This window comes from Arachis ipaensis, chromosome B1 (assembly GCF_059453495.1).
Source record: "Arachis ipaensis isolate K30076 ecotype BB chromosome B1, ASM5945349v1, whole genome shotgun sequence".
Classification (NCBI taxonomy): domain Eukaryota; kingdom Viridiplantae; phylum Streptophyta; class Magnoliopsida; order Fabales; family Fabaceae; genus Arachis; species Arachis ipaensis.
Genome location: NC_142436.1, coordinates 107,997,635 through 108,015,810, shown reverse-complemented (window position 1 = coordinate 108,015,810; position 18,176 = coordinate 107,997,635). Strand labels below are relative to the sequence as shown.

The 18,176-nt window shown below is 40.4% G+C and overlaps 1 non-coding gene across 1 annotated transcript; it reads right to left on the bottom strand.

Annotated features, from left to right (window-relative positions):
* Positions 1–1,050: 1,050 nt before the first annotated feature.
* Positions 1,051–1,158, bottom strand: LOC148577841 (small nucleolar RNA R71). Its single transcript, XR_015903013.1, has one exon. It is a non-coding gene; the product is annotated as a small nucleolar RNA R71 (small nucleolar RNA).
* Positions 1,159–18,176: the final 17,018 nt, after the last annotated feature.

The following is an 18,176-nucleotide window of genomic DNA, read 5'->3' as shown; positions in this document are numbered from 1 at the left end:
CTTTTCAAAAATATCTTCTTATCTTTTTTAAAAAAAAATTGATTTCAAAATATCTTTTCTAACTTCCTAACTTCTTATCTTTTCAAAATTTGTTTCAACTAACTAACTAACTCTTTGTTTGTTTCCTATCTTTTTCAAAACTACCTAACTAACTTTCTCTCTCTAATTTTCGAAAATATCTTCCCCCTTTTTCAAAATTTCTTTTTAATTAACTAATTATTTTAAATTCTTATTTTAATTTTCGAAAATTACTAACATTTTTCAAAAACCATTTTCAAAAATTACTAACTCTTTTTCAAAAATAATTTTCAAAAATTCACCTTCTTCCTCATCTCCTTCTATTTATTTATCTACTAACATCTCTTCATCTCACATCTCTGCTATCCTTACCCTTGTGTTTGGATTCTTCATTCTTCTTCACCCCTATTCCTTTTCTTCTTCTTCTACTAACAATAAGGAACCTCTTTACTGTGACATAGAGGATTCCTCTTCTTTTCTTTTTCTCTTCTCTTTCTTATGAGCAGGGACAGAGAAAAAGGCATTCTTGTTGAAGCTGATCCAGAACCTGAAAGAACTCTAAAGAGAAAACTAAGAGAAGCTAAATTACAACAGTCCAGAGACAACTTGATTGAAAATTTCGAACAAGTAAAGGAGATGGCAGCCGAACCCAACAACAATGCAAGGAGAATGCTTGGTGACTTTACTACACCAAATTCCAATTTACATGGAAGAAGCATCTCCATTCCTACCATTGGAGCAAACAATTTTGAGCTGAAACCTCAATTAGTTTCTCTGATGCAGCAGAACTGCAAGTTTCATGGACTTCCATATGAAGATTCTTTTCAGTTCTTAACTGAATTCTTGCAGATCTGTGATACTGTTAAGACTAATGGAGTAGATCCTGAAGTCTACAGGCTCATGCTTTTCCCATTTGCTGTAAGAGACAGAGCTAGAATATGGTTGGACTCTCAACCTAAAGATAGCCTGAACTCTTGGGATAAGCTGGTCACGGCTTTCTTAGCCAAGTTCTTTCCTCCTCAAAAGCTGAGCAAGCTTAGAGTGGATGTTCAAACCTTCAAACAAAAAGATGGTGAATCCCTCTATGAAGCTTGGGAAAGATACAAACAGTTGACCAAAAAGTGTCCTTCTGACATGCTTTCAGAATGGACCATCCTGGATATATTCTATGATGGTTTATCTGAGCTATCAAAGATGTCACTGGACACTTCTGCAGGTGGATCCATTCACCTAAAGAAAATGCCTGCAGAAGCTCAAGAACTCATTGACATGGTTGCTAATAACCAGTTCATGTACACTTCTGAGAGGAATCTTGTGAGTAATGGGACGCCTATAAAGAAGGGAGTTCTTGAGATTGATACTCTGAATGCCATATTGGCTCATAACAAAATATTGACTGAGCAAGTCAATAGGATTTCTCAGAGTCTGAATGGAGTGCAAGCTGCATCCAATAGTACTCAAGAGGCTTCTCCTGAAGAAGAAGCTTATGATCCTGAAAACCCTGCAATAGCAGAGGTGAATTACTTAGGTGAACCTTATGGAAACACCTATAACTCATCATGGAGAAATCATTCAAATTTCTCATGGAAGGATCAAAAGCCTCAACAAGGCTTTAATAATGGTGGAAGAAACAGGTTTAACAATAGCAAGCCTTTTCCATCATCCACTCAGCAACAGATAGAGAACTCTGAACAAAATACTTCTAATTTAGCAAATTTAGTCTCTGATCTATCTAAGGCCACTGTGAGTTTCATGAATGAAGCAAGGTCTTCCATTAGAAATTTGGAAGCACAAGTAGGCCAGCTGAGTAAAAGGATCACTGAAATCCCTCCTAGTACTCTCCCAAGCAATACATAAGAGAATCCAAAAGGAGAGTGCAAGGCCATTGACATAAGCATCATGGCCGAACCTGTGAGGAGAGGAGAGGACGTGAATCCCAAGGAGGAAGACCTCCTGGGACGTCCAGTGATCGATAAGGAGCTTTCCTCTGAGGAACCAAAGGACTCTGAGGCTCATCTAGAGACCATAGAGATTCCATTAAACCTCCTTATGCCCTTCATGAGCTCTGATGAGTATTCCTCTTCTGAAGAGAATGAGGATGTTACTGAAGAGCAAACTGCCAAGTTTCTTGGTGCAATCATGAAGCTGAATGCCAAATTATTTGGTATTGAAACATGGGAAGATGAACCTCCCTTGTTCACTGATGATTGGATTTTTGACGGTTTAGAATTCCACTAATGAAATCTCGTTGTAAAGTATAGTTTCTAAACCAAGCAATAATCCTTTCATACAAAAAGTTGTTTGTCACTAGTACAAACCCCTAAAATTTATAAACCGAAGTATTGGACCTCGGGTCGTTCTCCCTAGGAATTACAATAAAGTGTCTTGTTATTGGTTGTGAGTTATTTTGGGGTTTTGGATAAGAAGCATGAAAAGTAAATGGCAATGAAAATAAACTAACAACTATAAAAGCTCTTGGCAAGATATGAGAACTAGAAGTCCTATCCTAGTTATCTTTCTCAATTGTGATGAGAATTGTTCATTGCTCCCACTTAGTTAACCTCTAACCATGGAGGAAAGTCAAGTGGATGAATCAATTTGATTCCTCAAGTCCTAATTAACTCCTAAAGGAGAGACTAGCTTTAGAGGCATTCAAATCAATTAGCAATCTCTAATTATCAATCAACAAGGGAATTAGATAACTCAAGAGTCACTAATCACTCTACCTAGGCCAAGAGGAACAAAATCTATACAAAAATCCAACCAAGCATTTAATCAAACACTTGGAAGGCACAAAAGAAAAGTATAGTCAATCACAACAAGAATGAATTCTAACTACAATTGAATGTAAAGAATTAACAACAACAATCAAGGAAATCACAATTATCATGAATTACCTCAAATTGCATTATTAAAAGGGAATAAAAGAAACAACAATCTATTCAAAACAAAGTGAAGAATTACAAGAACTAAAGTACATAACTAGGGAGAGGAAGAGGAGAAGATTAAGAATTGGCAAAGGAGAATTGAATTAAGGCATGAATTAAACCTAGATCTAAGAAGAGATATTAACCTAAACCTAATCCTAATCCTAGAGAGAAGTGAGAGCTTCTCTCTCTAAAACTACTTAAAACTAAAGCTATCACTTCCTTCTTTTCCAGTTGTTATCCTCCCCCTTAGGCCTTGATCCTTTTTTTTTCTTTCTATCAGCAATTGGCGCCAAAAATGGGTTCAGAAACCCCTCAAAATCGCCAGGCACGTGTTGCCTTAATGAAGTCATGTGCAGACATCGACGCGTATGCGCACGGTACGCGTGCGCGTCCCTGGCTGAATCCGCAATGTGCGCGCGAGCGCCTTGTGCGCGTGCGCGTGCTTGGCCGTAATCAATTCTTTGGCTTTTTGTGCTTCTCTCCACTTGCATGCTTCCTTCCTTGCTTCCTTTGATCCATGCCTGGCCTATTTCAATCCTGGAATTACTAGCAAACACATCAAGGCCTCTTATGGAATCAAGGAGAAATCAAAATTCATCAAAATAAGGCCTAAAAAGCATGTTTTTACACCTAAGCACAAATACGGGAGAGATAACAAAACCATGCTAATTCATAGGTTAAATGCGAGAAAAGGTCATCAAAATACTCTAAATTCAATACAAGATAAACCCTAAAAATGGGGTTTATCAACCTCCCCACACTTAAACCTTAGCATGTCCTCATGCTAAGATAAGAAGGAACTAAGGGGTATGACATTTATTAAATGCAACTAAACTATATGAGTCCTATCTAAATGCAACTACCTAGTGTGAGTGCAAATGCTTAGTTCAAACAAATCAATTCCCAAGAGACATGTATAGGCACAATAGCTAAGGCAATAGGAGTTAAGTCCAATCCATAATTGTATTGAATTATCAAAAAGAGTTCAAACTTGCAAGAATATAAATAATATGGGTGAGCACATGTACTTGAACTTTTTGAACCCTCACCGGATGTGTATCCGCTCTATTCACTCAAGTGTTTAAGGGTTAATTCACTCAATTCTCTTCTAATCATGCTTTCCAAAATTTGATTTTCTTCTAACAATCAACACCTATCCAATGCATGCATACATTCATCATGAGGTCTTTCATTTAGGTTGTAATGGGGTTAGGGTCAAGGTAGGATCATTTATGGTTAAGTGGACTAGAGTTTAGATCTTTGATTAGCATAGACTTTCCCACCTAACCTATGTAATGATCTATACACATTCAAACTATTCTAACTACCCATTCTTTAAATTTTTTTTTTACATGTTCATGCATCTTATTTCTTGATTCATAACACTTATGCATTGATTCCCTTTTGTTGAACTTTACCTTGGGGCATTTTGTCCCCTTTTATTATTTTTCTTCTCTTTTCATTTTCTATATTCCCCTTTTTTTCTTTCTTTTTTTTTTCTTTGTATAAGGACATCAATTGCATAAGGTCTTATACATTCAATCAATACATGAGTATGTTCCCAATTCCTGAATATGGAAGTGTACTACCCTTTTTTATCCCATCCAATATTCCCAAGCCTCACCAACTTTGAGTAATAGACACTCTCACTAGCCCAGGCTAATCAAAGATCCAAACAAGGACCTTACATTGGTTTTCCGCCTTGGGCTTGTAATGTGCTAAAAGGAGAGTAAGTTGGTTAAGCATAGGCTCAAAATTGGCTAACAATGGAGAGTAAAAGGTAGGCTATTTGGGTAAGTGGGCTAATGAAATAATGGCCTCAATCATACAAATGCATGAATACCAGAAATAATTGGACATATAGAATCAAGCAAATCAAGGATCACAATCATAGAAAGAGAACAATTGCACACAAGAATGGAAAATAAGTGGTTATAAAAATGTAACCACACCATAAGGCTCAAGTCTCACAAGCTTGTGTTCTTAGTTCAATACATGCTTCACAAAGTATGAATTCAAGCAAGTTTCACCAAAAAAATTTTTCAATCCTTGGTGTCCTATGTTTTATAATTAAAATTCTTGGAAAATCTCAATATTTGACTAAGCATTGTTGTGATTGAAAAATTCAAAAATTATTTTCCTTAGTTTAAGAAGGGTGACTAAGTTTTCACTTAAAACATTATTTCTAATCACAACCACAAACTAAAACGAAAGATATACAAAAGAAGATATGCAAAAATGTATAAAGAAAAATCCAACTAAAATATGGAATCTATCATCTAAAACATCTAAAGATATCCAAAAGCATCAAAATATCTAAAATAAAGAAAAATCCAACTAAAATATGGAATCTATCATCTAAAACATCTAAAGATATCCAAAAGCATCAAAATATATAAAATCCAAAATAAGCAGTAAAGGTATCCAAAATGGCAAGAGTATCCAAAATAAACTCTAGATGCATCAAATATATACAAGAGCTATGCAAAGTAAGGTAACTCAGAAGGTAGCCAAAATGTTCACCGGTCCTCTAGTGATGCTACCGGTGACCTCCCCACACTTAAGACCAAGCATCGTCCTCGATGCTAAACCGGAGGATCAGTGGAAGGTACAACGGTAGCTGCTGAATCTGTCTGAGGCTGTGGAACCGGCTCCTCATGGGTCCGTGGAAACTCTGTAGTGTCAGGCGCAGCTGAAGGTGCATCCTGCTGAAGCGGCTCATCCGCAGCCTCCTCCTGATGATCCTGCTCATCGGAGGTCGGAGAGTCTGGAAGCGGAGGTAACTCAGCGCCAAGGGAGATGAGTGCCTGATCCATCCGATCCAGTCGGCGTCTGACATGGAGCCTCTCGCGCTCCTAGAACCGAAACAGACGCTGGACCAGTAGGTAAGTGGGCTCGGGTGCTGAAGGAGGTGGGGCTGCTGTCGAAGAAGACGGTATAGCTGCCTCGACTGCCGCTCTAGCTCGAGAACGGCGGCTAGTCGGGGGCCTCTCGTGCACCCACACACCCCAGGAAATAGTAACTTCCTTGTCGTCGTCATCTGGAGGTGGTGGTGTCACGTCATTGTCCTCCCACGGGACATCAGCTAGCTCAGCTAAGCTAGTAACCAGTGTCGGAAACGGTAATAAGCCGCGAATATGAGCTCTCCACATGCTATGCCTAATCAGTCGGGGAAAATATACTTTCTTCCCCTCCATGACACACCCAATCAAGACTAGCATATCCATCGGAATCTCTGAAAAGTGAGTGGTAGGGAAGACATAGTGGGCAAATATTTGTTGCCAAGTCCTAGCCTCCCTAGTCAGATATGCAAATAGCATGCCTTTGGGCTTTGTGTTGCTCGAATCCATTACCCAAGAAGCATCTGGTGTAGCAATCACGCGCCTAAGCGCCTCATAGTTGAAAGTCATGGAGAGGAGAGCTACCTCTGCCTGCTGGTAGGCACAAGTCTCAGGAGTACCAACTCTGCAGAGCAGTGCATCCCTCAAGGCATCCTTAGTGATCATAATCTCTCTACCCCTCAAGTATACTGAATCCAAGCTTGGTCGAAAGAAATTGCAGTAAAATTCCTTGACCCATGAGATGTTAATCCGTCCCAAGTCCCTATCGACGAAATCCAAGCCCAGCTCAGAAATACGGGCGTTTATGGCACGCCTCACATCATTGGAAAGATTCAGCTTCTTCTCAATATTCAGATTTTTCTTTGCATAAAGGGAAAGGCGTAGCTCGCAGTAGAGATTTGGAAATTTGGTTGGATCAGTGGACAGGAGTAACTGATTTTCTTTCTCCTCCTCATTCAGCGGATTCCTCGCATAGTTAGGAGATGGTGGGGGTGTAGAGGTCTTGGAGCGCTTCCTTTTTTTGGAAGCAGTGGCTATAGCTTTTCCTTTATTCGACATCTTGAAAACATAGATAATATAACATAAGCCTATAGCCAAGTAGATACAAAGCGCTCAAAGCAAAGCATATTCATGAAGTGAATAAAGGAAGAAGGTTTCTTGGAATGCAAGCAACAGAATACAAAATTCAAATCGAACTTCAAACCAAGATTGCAAACCATGTCTTGCACACTATTCATTAATTGAGTTCAGAAAGCACCATATCCAAAAGAATGACATAAAGAGTTAGGTGGAAAACCAAAAGGAGTTAGTTGGTTGAACGAGTTAGACTTAGAAAGCAGTTTGAGAATTAGTGATATGGTAATTACTATCTCAATTTGAAATGAGTGAACAAAACAATGCTGTAAGCACGTTCACAATCATGAATTGCAACAAGTCATTGATGATGAAATATGATATTGCTAGAAAGAAACTAATATAAAACAAAACATCAATCAATGTGAAGGATCACTAGTAATGTATAACTTCCAGAGAACTACAAGCAATGGTCAATCGAAAAGCTTATTCAACCATGCAATGCATAGAGGCAAATCAACATGAATAACAAGCAGGAATATGGAAACATGACCAAAGAACTTGTTCCTGAGGAGTTTTCAAAAACCATGTAGGCAACAGAGCACTAATTGAACAGAATTCATCAACTAGGGCTGTTACATTCATCAAATAAGTTCAATATAAAAACTGTGGTTAATGAAAATCCGGCAGCATTTCAGCAGCAAATTGGCTAATCCCCAAAATTAAACAGTCGCAACAAATTCCATACGAATTCATTAAGGAATCAGAAACACAGAAATCAGGTTTTGAATTCATATGAATGGGCGAACAAGCCAGTAATGCAGCACAAACAGCAATGAAACAGAGCAACTCCACAGTGACAGGAAAGCAAACAATGCCTAAATCCACTACTCAGCCCAGATTCGCTAACCACCTAAATTAAACTAAACTAACTAACTAACCTAATTCTAACTACATTAACAAAAACAAGAAGAGGCAGGAAAGGGAAACAGAACAGGGGGTATGGAACCTGGGGTGCTGGAAACTGAGCGGAGCAAAGGGAAAGAAGGTGAAGCGGAGTGGTGAAAAGAAGAACTGGCCGGGGCAGCGCGGTTGAACTTGCGCTGGCGGCAGCGACGGTCGCGGCGAGTGGCGCTGGGCGGCACTGGGACGCTGAGAGGCAGATGGGTAAAGACAAAGAGGAAGGGTGAGTGGAAGAGAGGGGGCGATGAAGGGAGAAGGGTAAGGCAATGATGGCGGTGGCGTCGACGTAGCGCTCGCCGGAGGTTGCTGGGAGTTGAGTGGTGGGAGAAGAGAAATGGAACGTTAGAGGGGAAGAAGTGTGGTGCGCAAATGCGCTAGGGTTCGCGTCTCTGGGGTAAGTGAAAATTCGAATCCGCGCGCGCACTGTGCGCGTTCACGTGAGTGGAGGGAATGGAAGAACGGCGCGGAAGCGCCAGACGCGCAGGCGCGTATGTGAAGGAATCGGGATGGGCGCGGGCACGCAAGGTGCGCATCGGCGCGGATGTGCTGGGCTGGAGGCTTAAAAGAGGCCCAGAGTTGGCACAACTCTCGGGTCCTTTGGCCCTGGGTGATGCTAATACGCATCGACGCGCACGCGCACTGTGCGCGTTCGCGTGGACGGCTTGAGCTTATTGGATGGTTGCGGAGGCGTGATATACGCCAACGCGTGGACAGCGAAACAGAGAGGGGTGTGGACACGTACAGCGTGCGTTCGCGTGAGTTGAGTTGAGCTGGGGGCTTAAAGTTGGCCCAGATCCAGCGCAACTCTCTGGATGTTGGCCCAGAAGTCGTAGCAGCGGATCGACGCGTATGCGGCAGGTGCGCGCACGCGTGCGTTTCCTGATAGCTTTATAGGCGCGCACGCACGTGGTGCGCGTCAGCGTGGAATGAATTGGGCTCGAGGCACAAGACTGGCCTAAGAGAGGCCCAACTCTCTGGAAAATGGGTGATGAGGCGTCCGCTCAGGGGCGCGTGCGCGTATGGTGTGCGCACGCGTCCTTCCCACCCTTCTTCTCTCTCTCTTTTTTTTTTTATCAAGGAGAAAAATTATGCCCAGGAGCTCCCTAGACTGCTTACAACTCTTTATTCAATCAACCATCATACAATTCACAAAAATGCAATTTGATATTATTCATCTACTATGAAACACAACATACATGTGACTAAGCTAACAATTAAGTTGTACAAACAAATTATGTGAAACATCTACCTATAGTGGCAACTCACATCACTTATTAGGCAAATTTTAAAAAAAAAAAGAATGGAAAGAGTTTACCATGATGGGGTGTCTCCCACCTAGCACTTTTAGTTTAAGTCCTTAAGTTGGACATTTTGAGAAGCCTATTGTCATGGTGGCTTGTATTTGTACTCGTCCTTGAATCTCCAAGGATCTTTGCTTCTCAATTGGTTGACAGAATTTCCAACCATTTTCGTCAAGCTTGGGCACAGTTCTACCCAAGATATGAGTCCCCATAGTTGGTCTTCACATAGCGAACCGGGATCCCATATCTTATCTTCGCACCCGTCTTCAATTTGATCTTCATACTTTGAGACCCATGCAAAGTGGTATTCTTCCAATCATCGTTCCTATACCTTGAAGCTTTGACCTTAATGAGCCTAATTCCTAACTTGCAACCACTACACAACTCATTCTTGCTTTTAATTCCGCAAAGAGCTCTAAGTTGTCCATCCATTTCAATCAAACCATATTCAAGCGAGAAGGTAAATCTTATGGATAAGAATTTTACCCACTTGAATGTTGTGTTGGATGGTGACTCGGGGAGGGAGACCTCCCCACGCTTAGACAATGCAAGGTCTACTTCCTTGTACTCTTCTTTGTGTATTTCCACCTCTTTGCGAGCTTCCTTGATTTCAACCTTTACCCTCTTATCACATAGCTTGGTGTTGTCTTCAAGAACTTTGATTTCTTGCCTAATGGGAGGTGGTTCAATTTTGGATAGAAATTCATTGATGAATAAATCCATTTCTTGGTCAACATCTTCATATTCTTCAATTTCAATATACACCATGCCAACGTTTTCCTCTTGGTAGCTCTCTTTCTCATTGCTCACCAAGGGTATGGGAGGTTGTGCACACTCTTTTATACTTTCAACTCCATGTCCAATGGGAGAGGATTCCATTGTAGAGAGAAATTCATCCATGATTGAATCCATCTCTTGATAAACTTCTTCCAAGTCTCCAACGATGATATGCCTTGGGGGTTGCGCACCTTCTTCAACTTCAATATCAAGCTCCTTGGAAGAGTGCTCCATGAGACTACATTCCCTTGGACTTTCAACATCTCCTAAATCTTCAACCACTTCTTCCTTTTCTTCAATGATTATAGCTTCCTCTAGTTGCTCCAATACAAAATGGCATTTCTCATCCCCCACCGGAGTTTCCAATCTCTCCTTCATGCTTTGCTCTTCTTTTGCGGTTCTACATGTGGCTATGAAAGTACCTTGAGTATTCAAACATTGGTGGGCTAAAGTGTGCACCACCTTAGTCAAATTGGTCACAAACTCAAGTGTATCCTGCTTCATAGCTTCTTGTCCTTGAAGTAACAAAGTGAGAGGATCGTCTATTGGGGCTTGGGGTGGGTAGGAAGGTTCATCATTTTGGAGAGAGGGTTCATGGTAGGAAGGTGGTTCTTCTTGGTAAGGGTATGGAGATGGTGAGTATTGAGGTGGTTCATGGTAGTAATCTTGATAGGGTTGTGGTGGTTCTAAAGGTTCTTGATCATAATGATCACAAGGATGTGATATGGGTGATTGGTCATGTGGTGGATATGGATCATAGGAAGGTGCTTGGTATGGAGAGGCTTGTGAGTATGGTTGAGCATCATGTTGAGGATAAGGTTCATAGGCATATGGTGGTTGATTATCACAAAAGGGGTCACCATAGCCATTGAGTTGACATGCATTAGGATGGAAATTATACCTATAAGTATCCGGAGGTTGTTGCCAATAGGAGTGATCAATTCCTTGAGGCTCCTCCCATCATGGAGTGTTCCATCCTTGGTACATGTTGGCATTGAAGTTCACATTCCCTACAAAACAATTAGAGCCAAACTCATAGCCAAAGTGAGAATTCATTATGGAAAAACAAAATAAAACTAACAAAATCTAGTAAACAAGCAAAAGACAAACTATTTACCCTATTCACATATGTACAATAACCAATAACATAACACCATTGCAAATCCCCGGCAACAGCGCCATTTTGATGATTGGATTTTTGACGGTTTAGAATTCCACTAATGAAATCTCGTTGTAAAGTATAGTTTCTAAACCAAGCAATAATCCTTTCATACAAAAAGTTGTTTGTCACTAGTACAAACCCCTAAAATTTATAAACCGAAGTATTGGACCTCGGGTCGTTCTCCCTAGGAATTACAATAAAGTGTCTTGTTATTGGTTGTGAGTTATTTTGGGGTTTTGGATAAGAAGCATGAAAAGTAAATGGCAATGAAAATAAACTAACAACTATAAAAGCTCTTGGCAAGATATGAGAACTAGAAGTCCTATCCTAGTTATCTTTCTCAATTGTGATGAGAATTGTTCATTGCTCCCACTTAGTTAACCTCTAACCGTGGAGGAAAGTCAAGTGGATGAATCAATTTGATTCCTCAAGTCCTAATTAACTCCTAAAGGAGAGACTAGCTTTAAAGGCATTCAAATCAATTAGCAATCTCTAATTATCAATCAACAAGGGAATTAGATAACTCAAGAGTCACTAATCACTCTACCTAGGCCAAGAGGAACAAAATCTATACAAAAATCCAACCAAGCATTTAATCAAACACTTGGAAGGCACAAAAGAAAAGTATAGTCAATCACAACAAGAATGAATTCTAACTACAATTGAATGTAAAGAATTAACAACAACAATCAAGGAAATCACAATTATCATGAATTACCTCAAATTGCATTATTAAAAGGGAATAAAAGAAACAACAATCTATCCAAAACAAAGTGAAGAATTACAAGAACTAAAGTACATAACTAGGGAGAGGAAGAGGAGAAGATTAAGAATTGGCAAAGGAGAATTGAATTAAGGCATGAATTAAACCTAGATCTAAGAAGAGATATTAATCTAAACCTAATCCTAATCCTAGAGAGAAGTGAGAGCTTCTCTCTCTAAAACTACTTAAAACTAAAGCTATCACTTCCTTCCTTGCTTCCTTTGATCCATGCCTGGCCTATTTCAATCCTGGAATTACTAGCAAACACATCAAGGCCTCTTATGGAATCAAGGAGAAATCAAAATTCATCAAAATAAGGCCTAAAAAGCATGTTTTTACACCTAAGCACAAATACGGGAGAGATAACAAAACCATGCTAATTCATAGGTTAAATGCGAGAAAAGGTCATCAAAATACTCTAAATTCAATACAAGATAAACCCTAAAAATGGGGTTTATCATTCACCAATGAACTAAGTGATCTGGATCAACTGACATTGCCTCAGAAGAGACAGGATCCTGGAAAGTTCATAATACCTTGTACCATAGGCACCATGATCTTTAAGGCTCTGTGTGACCTTGGTTCAGGGATAAACCTCATGCCCCTCTCTGTAATAGAGAAACTGGGAATCTATGGGGTGCAAGCTGCTAAAATCTCATTAGAGATGGCAGACAATTCAAGAAAATAGGCATATGGACAAGTAGAGGACGTGTTAGTAAAGGTTGAAGGCCTTTACATCCCTGCTGATTTCATAGTCCTGGATACTGGAAAGGAAGAGGATGAATCCATCATCCTAGGAAGACCTTTCCTGGCCACAGCAAGAGCTGTGATTGATGTGGACAGAGGAGAATTAATCCTTCAATTGAATGAGGACAACCTTGTGTTTACAACTCAAGGATCTCTCTCTGCATCCATGGAGAGGAAGCAGAAAAAGCTTCTCCCAAAGCAGAGTCAAACAAAGCCCCCACAGTCAAACTCTAAGTTTGGTGTTGGGAGGCCACAACCAAACTCTAAGTTTGGTGTTGAACTCCCATATCCAAACTCTAAGTTTGGTGTTGGGGAGTTTCAACAATATTCTGAACATCTGTGAGGCTCCATGAGAGCCCACTGTCAAGCTATTGACATTAAAGAAGCGCTTGTTGGGAGGCAACCCAATTTTTATTTATCTAACAATATTTTTCTTAGTTATATGTCTTTATAGGTTCATGATCATGTGGAGTCACAAAATAAACAAAAAAATTAAAAACGGAATCAAAAACAGCAGAAGAAAAATCACACCCTGGAGGAGCATCTGTCTGGCGTTCAACGCCAGAACAGAGCATGGTTCTGGCGCTGAACGCCCAAAATGGGCAGTGTTTGGGCGCTGAACTCCCAGAACAAGCATGGTTCTGGCGTTCAACGCCAGAAATGGCAACAAATGGGCGTTGACCAACCTGGCGCTGAACGCCCAGAGTTGTGTGCAAGAGCATGTTACATGCCTAATTTGGTGCAAGGTTGTAATTCCTTGAACACCTCAGGATCTGTGGACCCCACAGGATCCTCTCAGGATCTGTGGACCCCACAGGATCATCTCAGGATCTGTGGACCCCACAGGATCCCCACCTACCTCCACTCACTTCTTCTCACCCCTCTTTCACACAATCCCATAAACACTCTTCCCCAAAACCCTTCACCAATCACCTCAATCTCTCTTCCCCATCACCTCTTCACCACTCACATCCATCCACTCTTCCCTATAAACCTACCTCATAAACTCCACTTACACTCAAAATTCAAAACCAATTTCCCACCCAAACCCACCCATATGGCCGAACCTTAACCCCCTCCCTTCCCTATATAAAGCCTTCCGTTCTTCATCAAATTCACACAACACACCCCTCTACACCCTTCTTGGCGGAAACACTTCCCACTCTCCCTCTCCTACATTTCTTCTTCTTCTTCATCTACTCCTTCTTTTATTGCTCGAGGGCGAGCAAAATTCTAAGTTTGGTGTGGTAAAAGCATAAGCTTTTTATTTTTCCATTACCATTGATGGCACCTAAGACCGGAGAATCCTCTAGAAAGGGGAAAGGGAAGACAAAAGCTTCCACATCCGAGTCATGGGAGATGGAAAGGTTCATCTCCAAAGCCCATCAAGACCACTTCTATGATGTTGTGGCCAAGAAGAAGGTGATCCCCGAGGTCCCTTTCAAACTCAAAAGAAATGAGTATCCGGAGATCCGACATGAAATTCAAAGAAGAGGTTGGGAAATTCAAAGAAGAGGTTGGGAAGTTCTAACAAATCCCATCCAACAAGTCGGCATCCTAATGGTTCAAGAGTTCTATGCCAATGCATGGATCACCAAGAACCATAATCAAAGTAAGAACCCGGATCCAAAGAACTACGTTACAATGGTTCGGGGGAAATACTTAGATTTCAGTCCGGAGAATGTGAGGTTGGCGTTTAACTTGCCCATGATGCAAGGAGATGAACGCCCCTACACTAGAAGGGTCAACTTTAATCAAAGGTTGGACCAAGTCCTTATGGACATATGTGTGGAAGGAGCTCAATGGAAGATTGACTCTAAAGGCAAGCCGGTTCAACTAAGAAGATTGGACCTCAAGCCTGTAGCTAGAGGATGGTTGGAGTTCATTCAATGCTCAATCATTCCCACTAGCAACCGGTCTGAAGTTACTATAGACCAGGCCATCATGATCCATAGCATCATGATTGGAGAAGAGGTGGAAGTTCATGAGATTATACCTCAAGAACTCTACAAGGTGGCTGACAAGTCCTCCACTATGGCAAGGTTAGCCTTTCCTCACCTCGTTTGCCACCTATGCAATTCGGCTGGGATTGACATAGAGGGAGATCTCCTCATTAAAGAGGACAAGCCCATCACTGAGAAAAAGATGGAGCAAGCAAGAGAGCCCATTCATGGAGCTCAAGAGGCGTATGAAGCTCATCACCATGAGATCCCGGAGATGCCTCAAATGCACTTTCCTCCACAGAACTATTGGGAGAAAATCAACACCTCCCTAGGAGAATTGAGTTCCAATATGGGACAACTAAGGGTTGAACATCAAGAGCACTCCATCATCCTTCATGAAATAAGAGAAGATCAAAAAGCAATGAGGGAGGAGCAACAAAGACAAGGAAGAGACATAGAAAAGCTCAAGGACATCATTGGTTCCTCAAGAAGGAAACGCCACCATCACTAAGGTGGACTCATTCCTTGTTCTTATTTCTTCTGCTTTTCGTTTTCTATGTTATGTGCTTATCTATGTTTGTGTCTTCATTACATGATCATTAGTAGTTAGTAACTTTGTCTTAAAGTTATGAATGTCCTATGAATCCATCACCTCTCTTAAATGAAAAATGTTTTAATTCAAAAGAACAAGAAGTACATGAGTTTCGAATTTATCCTTGAACTTAGTTTAATTATATTGATGTGGTGACAATGCTTCTTGTTTTCTGAATGAATGCTTGAACAGTGCATATATCTTTTGAAGTTGTTGTTTAAGAATGTTAAATATGTTGGCTCTTGAAAGAATGATGACTAGGAGACATGTTATTTGATAATCTGAAAAATTATAAAAATGATTCTTGAAGCAAGAAAAAGCAGCAAAGAACAAAGCTTGCAGAAAAAAAAAATAGCGAAAAAAAATAGAAAGAAAAAGAAAAAGCAAGCAGAAAAAGCCAAAGCTCTTAAAACTAAGAGGCGAGAGCAAAAAGCCAATAACCCTTAAAACCAAAAGGCAAGGGAAAATAAAAAGGATCCCAAGGCTTTGAGCATCAGTGGATAGGAGGGCCTAAAGGAATAAAATCCTGGTCTAAGCGGCTAAACCAAGCTGTCCCTAACCATGTGCTTGTGGCGTGTAGGTGTCAAGTGAAAACTTGAGACTGAGCGGTTAAAGTCAAGGTCCAAAGCAAAAAAAAGAGTGTGCTTAAGAACCCTGGACACCTTTAATTGGGGACTTTAGCAAAGCTGAGTCACAATCTGAAAAAGGTTCACCCAATTATGTGTCTGTGGCATTTATGTATCCGGTGGTAATACTGGAAAACAAAGTGCTTAGGGCCACGGCCAAGACTCATAAAATAGCTGTGTTCAAGAATCATCATACTGAACTAGGAGAATCAATAACACTATCTGAACTCTGAGTTCCTATAGATGCCAATCATTCTGAACCTCAATGGATAAAGTGAGATGCCAAAACTATTCAAGAGGCAAAAAGCTATAAGTCCCGCTCATTTGATTGAAGCTATGTTTCATTGATAGTTTGAAATTTATAGTATATTCTCTTCTTTTTATCCTATTTGATTTTCAGTTGCTTGGGGACAAGCAACAATTTAAGTTTGGTGTTGTGATGAGCGGATAATTTATACGCTTTTTGACATTGTTTTTAGTATGTTTTTAGTAGGATCTAGTTACTTTTAGGCATGTTTTCATTAGTTTTTATGTTAAATTCACATTTCTGGACTTTACTATGAGTTTGTGTGTTTTTCTATGATTTCAGGTATTTTCTGACTGAAATTGAGGGACTTGAGCAAAAATCAGATTCAGAGGTTGAAGAAGGACTGCTGATGCTGTTGGATTCTGACCTCCCTGCACTCAAAGTAGATTTTCTGGAGCTACAGAACTCGAAATGGCGCGCTTCTAATTGCGTTGGAAAGTAGACATCCAGGGCTTTCCAGCAATGTATAATAGTCTATACTTTGGCCAAGTTTAGACGATACAAACTGGCGTTCAACGCCAGCTCTCTGCCCAAATCTAGCGTCCAGCGCCAGAAAAGGATCCAAAACCAGAGTTGAACGCCCAAACTGGCACAAAAACTGGCGTTCAACTCCAAGAAGGACCTCTACACGTGCAACACTCAAGCTCAGCCCAAGCACACACCAATAGGGCCCCAGAAGTGGATTTATGCATCAATTACTTACTTCTGTAAACCCTAGTAGCTAGTTTATTATAAATAGGACATTTTACTATTGTATTAGACATCTTTGAATCTTTGGATTACCTTTTGATCCTTTGATCATCTTTGGACGCCTGGTTCTTAGATCAGAGGTGCTGGCCATTCGGCCATGCCTGGACCTTTCACTTATGTATTTTTAACGATAGAGTTTCTACACTCTATAGATTAAGGTGTGGAGCTCTGCTGTTCCTCAAAGATTAATGCAACGTACTACTGTTTTCTATTCAATTCATCTTATTTCGCTTCTAAGATATTCATTCGCACTTCAACCTGAATGTGATGAACGTGACAATCATCATCATTCCCCATGAACGCGTGCCTGACAACCACTCCCGTTCTACATTAGATTGAATGAGTATCTCTTAGATCTCTTAATCGGAATCTTTGTGGTGTAAGCTAGAATGATGGCGGCATTCAAGAGAATCCGGAAAGTCTAAACCTTGTCTGTGGTATTCTGAGTAGGATTCAATGATTGAATGACTGTGACAAGCTTCAAACTCACGTTTGCTGGGTGATGGGATATTTCTGTGGAGAAACAAATTTCTCCAAAACACCCAAATATAACCGGCAAGTGCACCGGGTCGCATCAAGTAATAATAACTCACGGGAGTGAGGTCGATCCCACAGGGATTGAAGGATTGAGCAATTTTAGTTTAGTGGTTGATTTAGTCAAGCGAATCAAGATTTGGTTGAGAGATTTGTGATTTGCAGAATTTAAATTGCATAGAAAGTAAAGGAAATGGGTGAATTGCATGAAATTAAAGAGAACTGGAATTTAAAGTGCTGAATCTTAAAGAGCAAGAAATTAAATGGCAGAAACTTAGAACGCAAGAAATGTAAATTGCAGAATCTTAAAGTGCAAGAAATGTAAATGGCTTGAATTGTAAAGGGAATTGGGAGTTGGATTTGCAGAAATTAAACAAGGAAAAGTAAATTGCAACAAACAGAGAAGTAAAGGATGTCTTGAATCGAACCGGATCTTAAAACAGAAATGTAAATGAGCATGAAAACAGTAAACAGGGAATGGGAAATGGGAAATCCGGATCTCAGGACCCAAGAGACTAGAAAACCAAGTATAGATCTCAATGCCTTCCTAGATCCAACAAGAACAATTGCAAAGGAAATGAAGATTGCAAAGAAAGTAGATGAAAAGCAATTAACCGAAACTGAAATTCAATTAAGCAGAAAATTAAACAAGATCCCAAGGTGAGATTGAAACAGAAGTTCTTCAATTCTCCACCCAAGATCCAAGACAATTGTAATTGAAATTGAAAGCAAGAAAACTAAGAGGAAGGGAATTCAATTCTCCTTCCCCAAGACTTAGAAATTTAAAATTCACTCAACACCAAAACTCTCCGAAAACGCTCTCCGAAAACTCCAAGAAAAAGCTCTCCG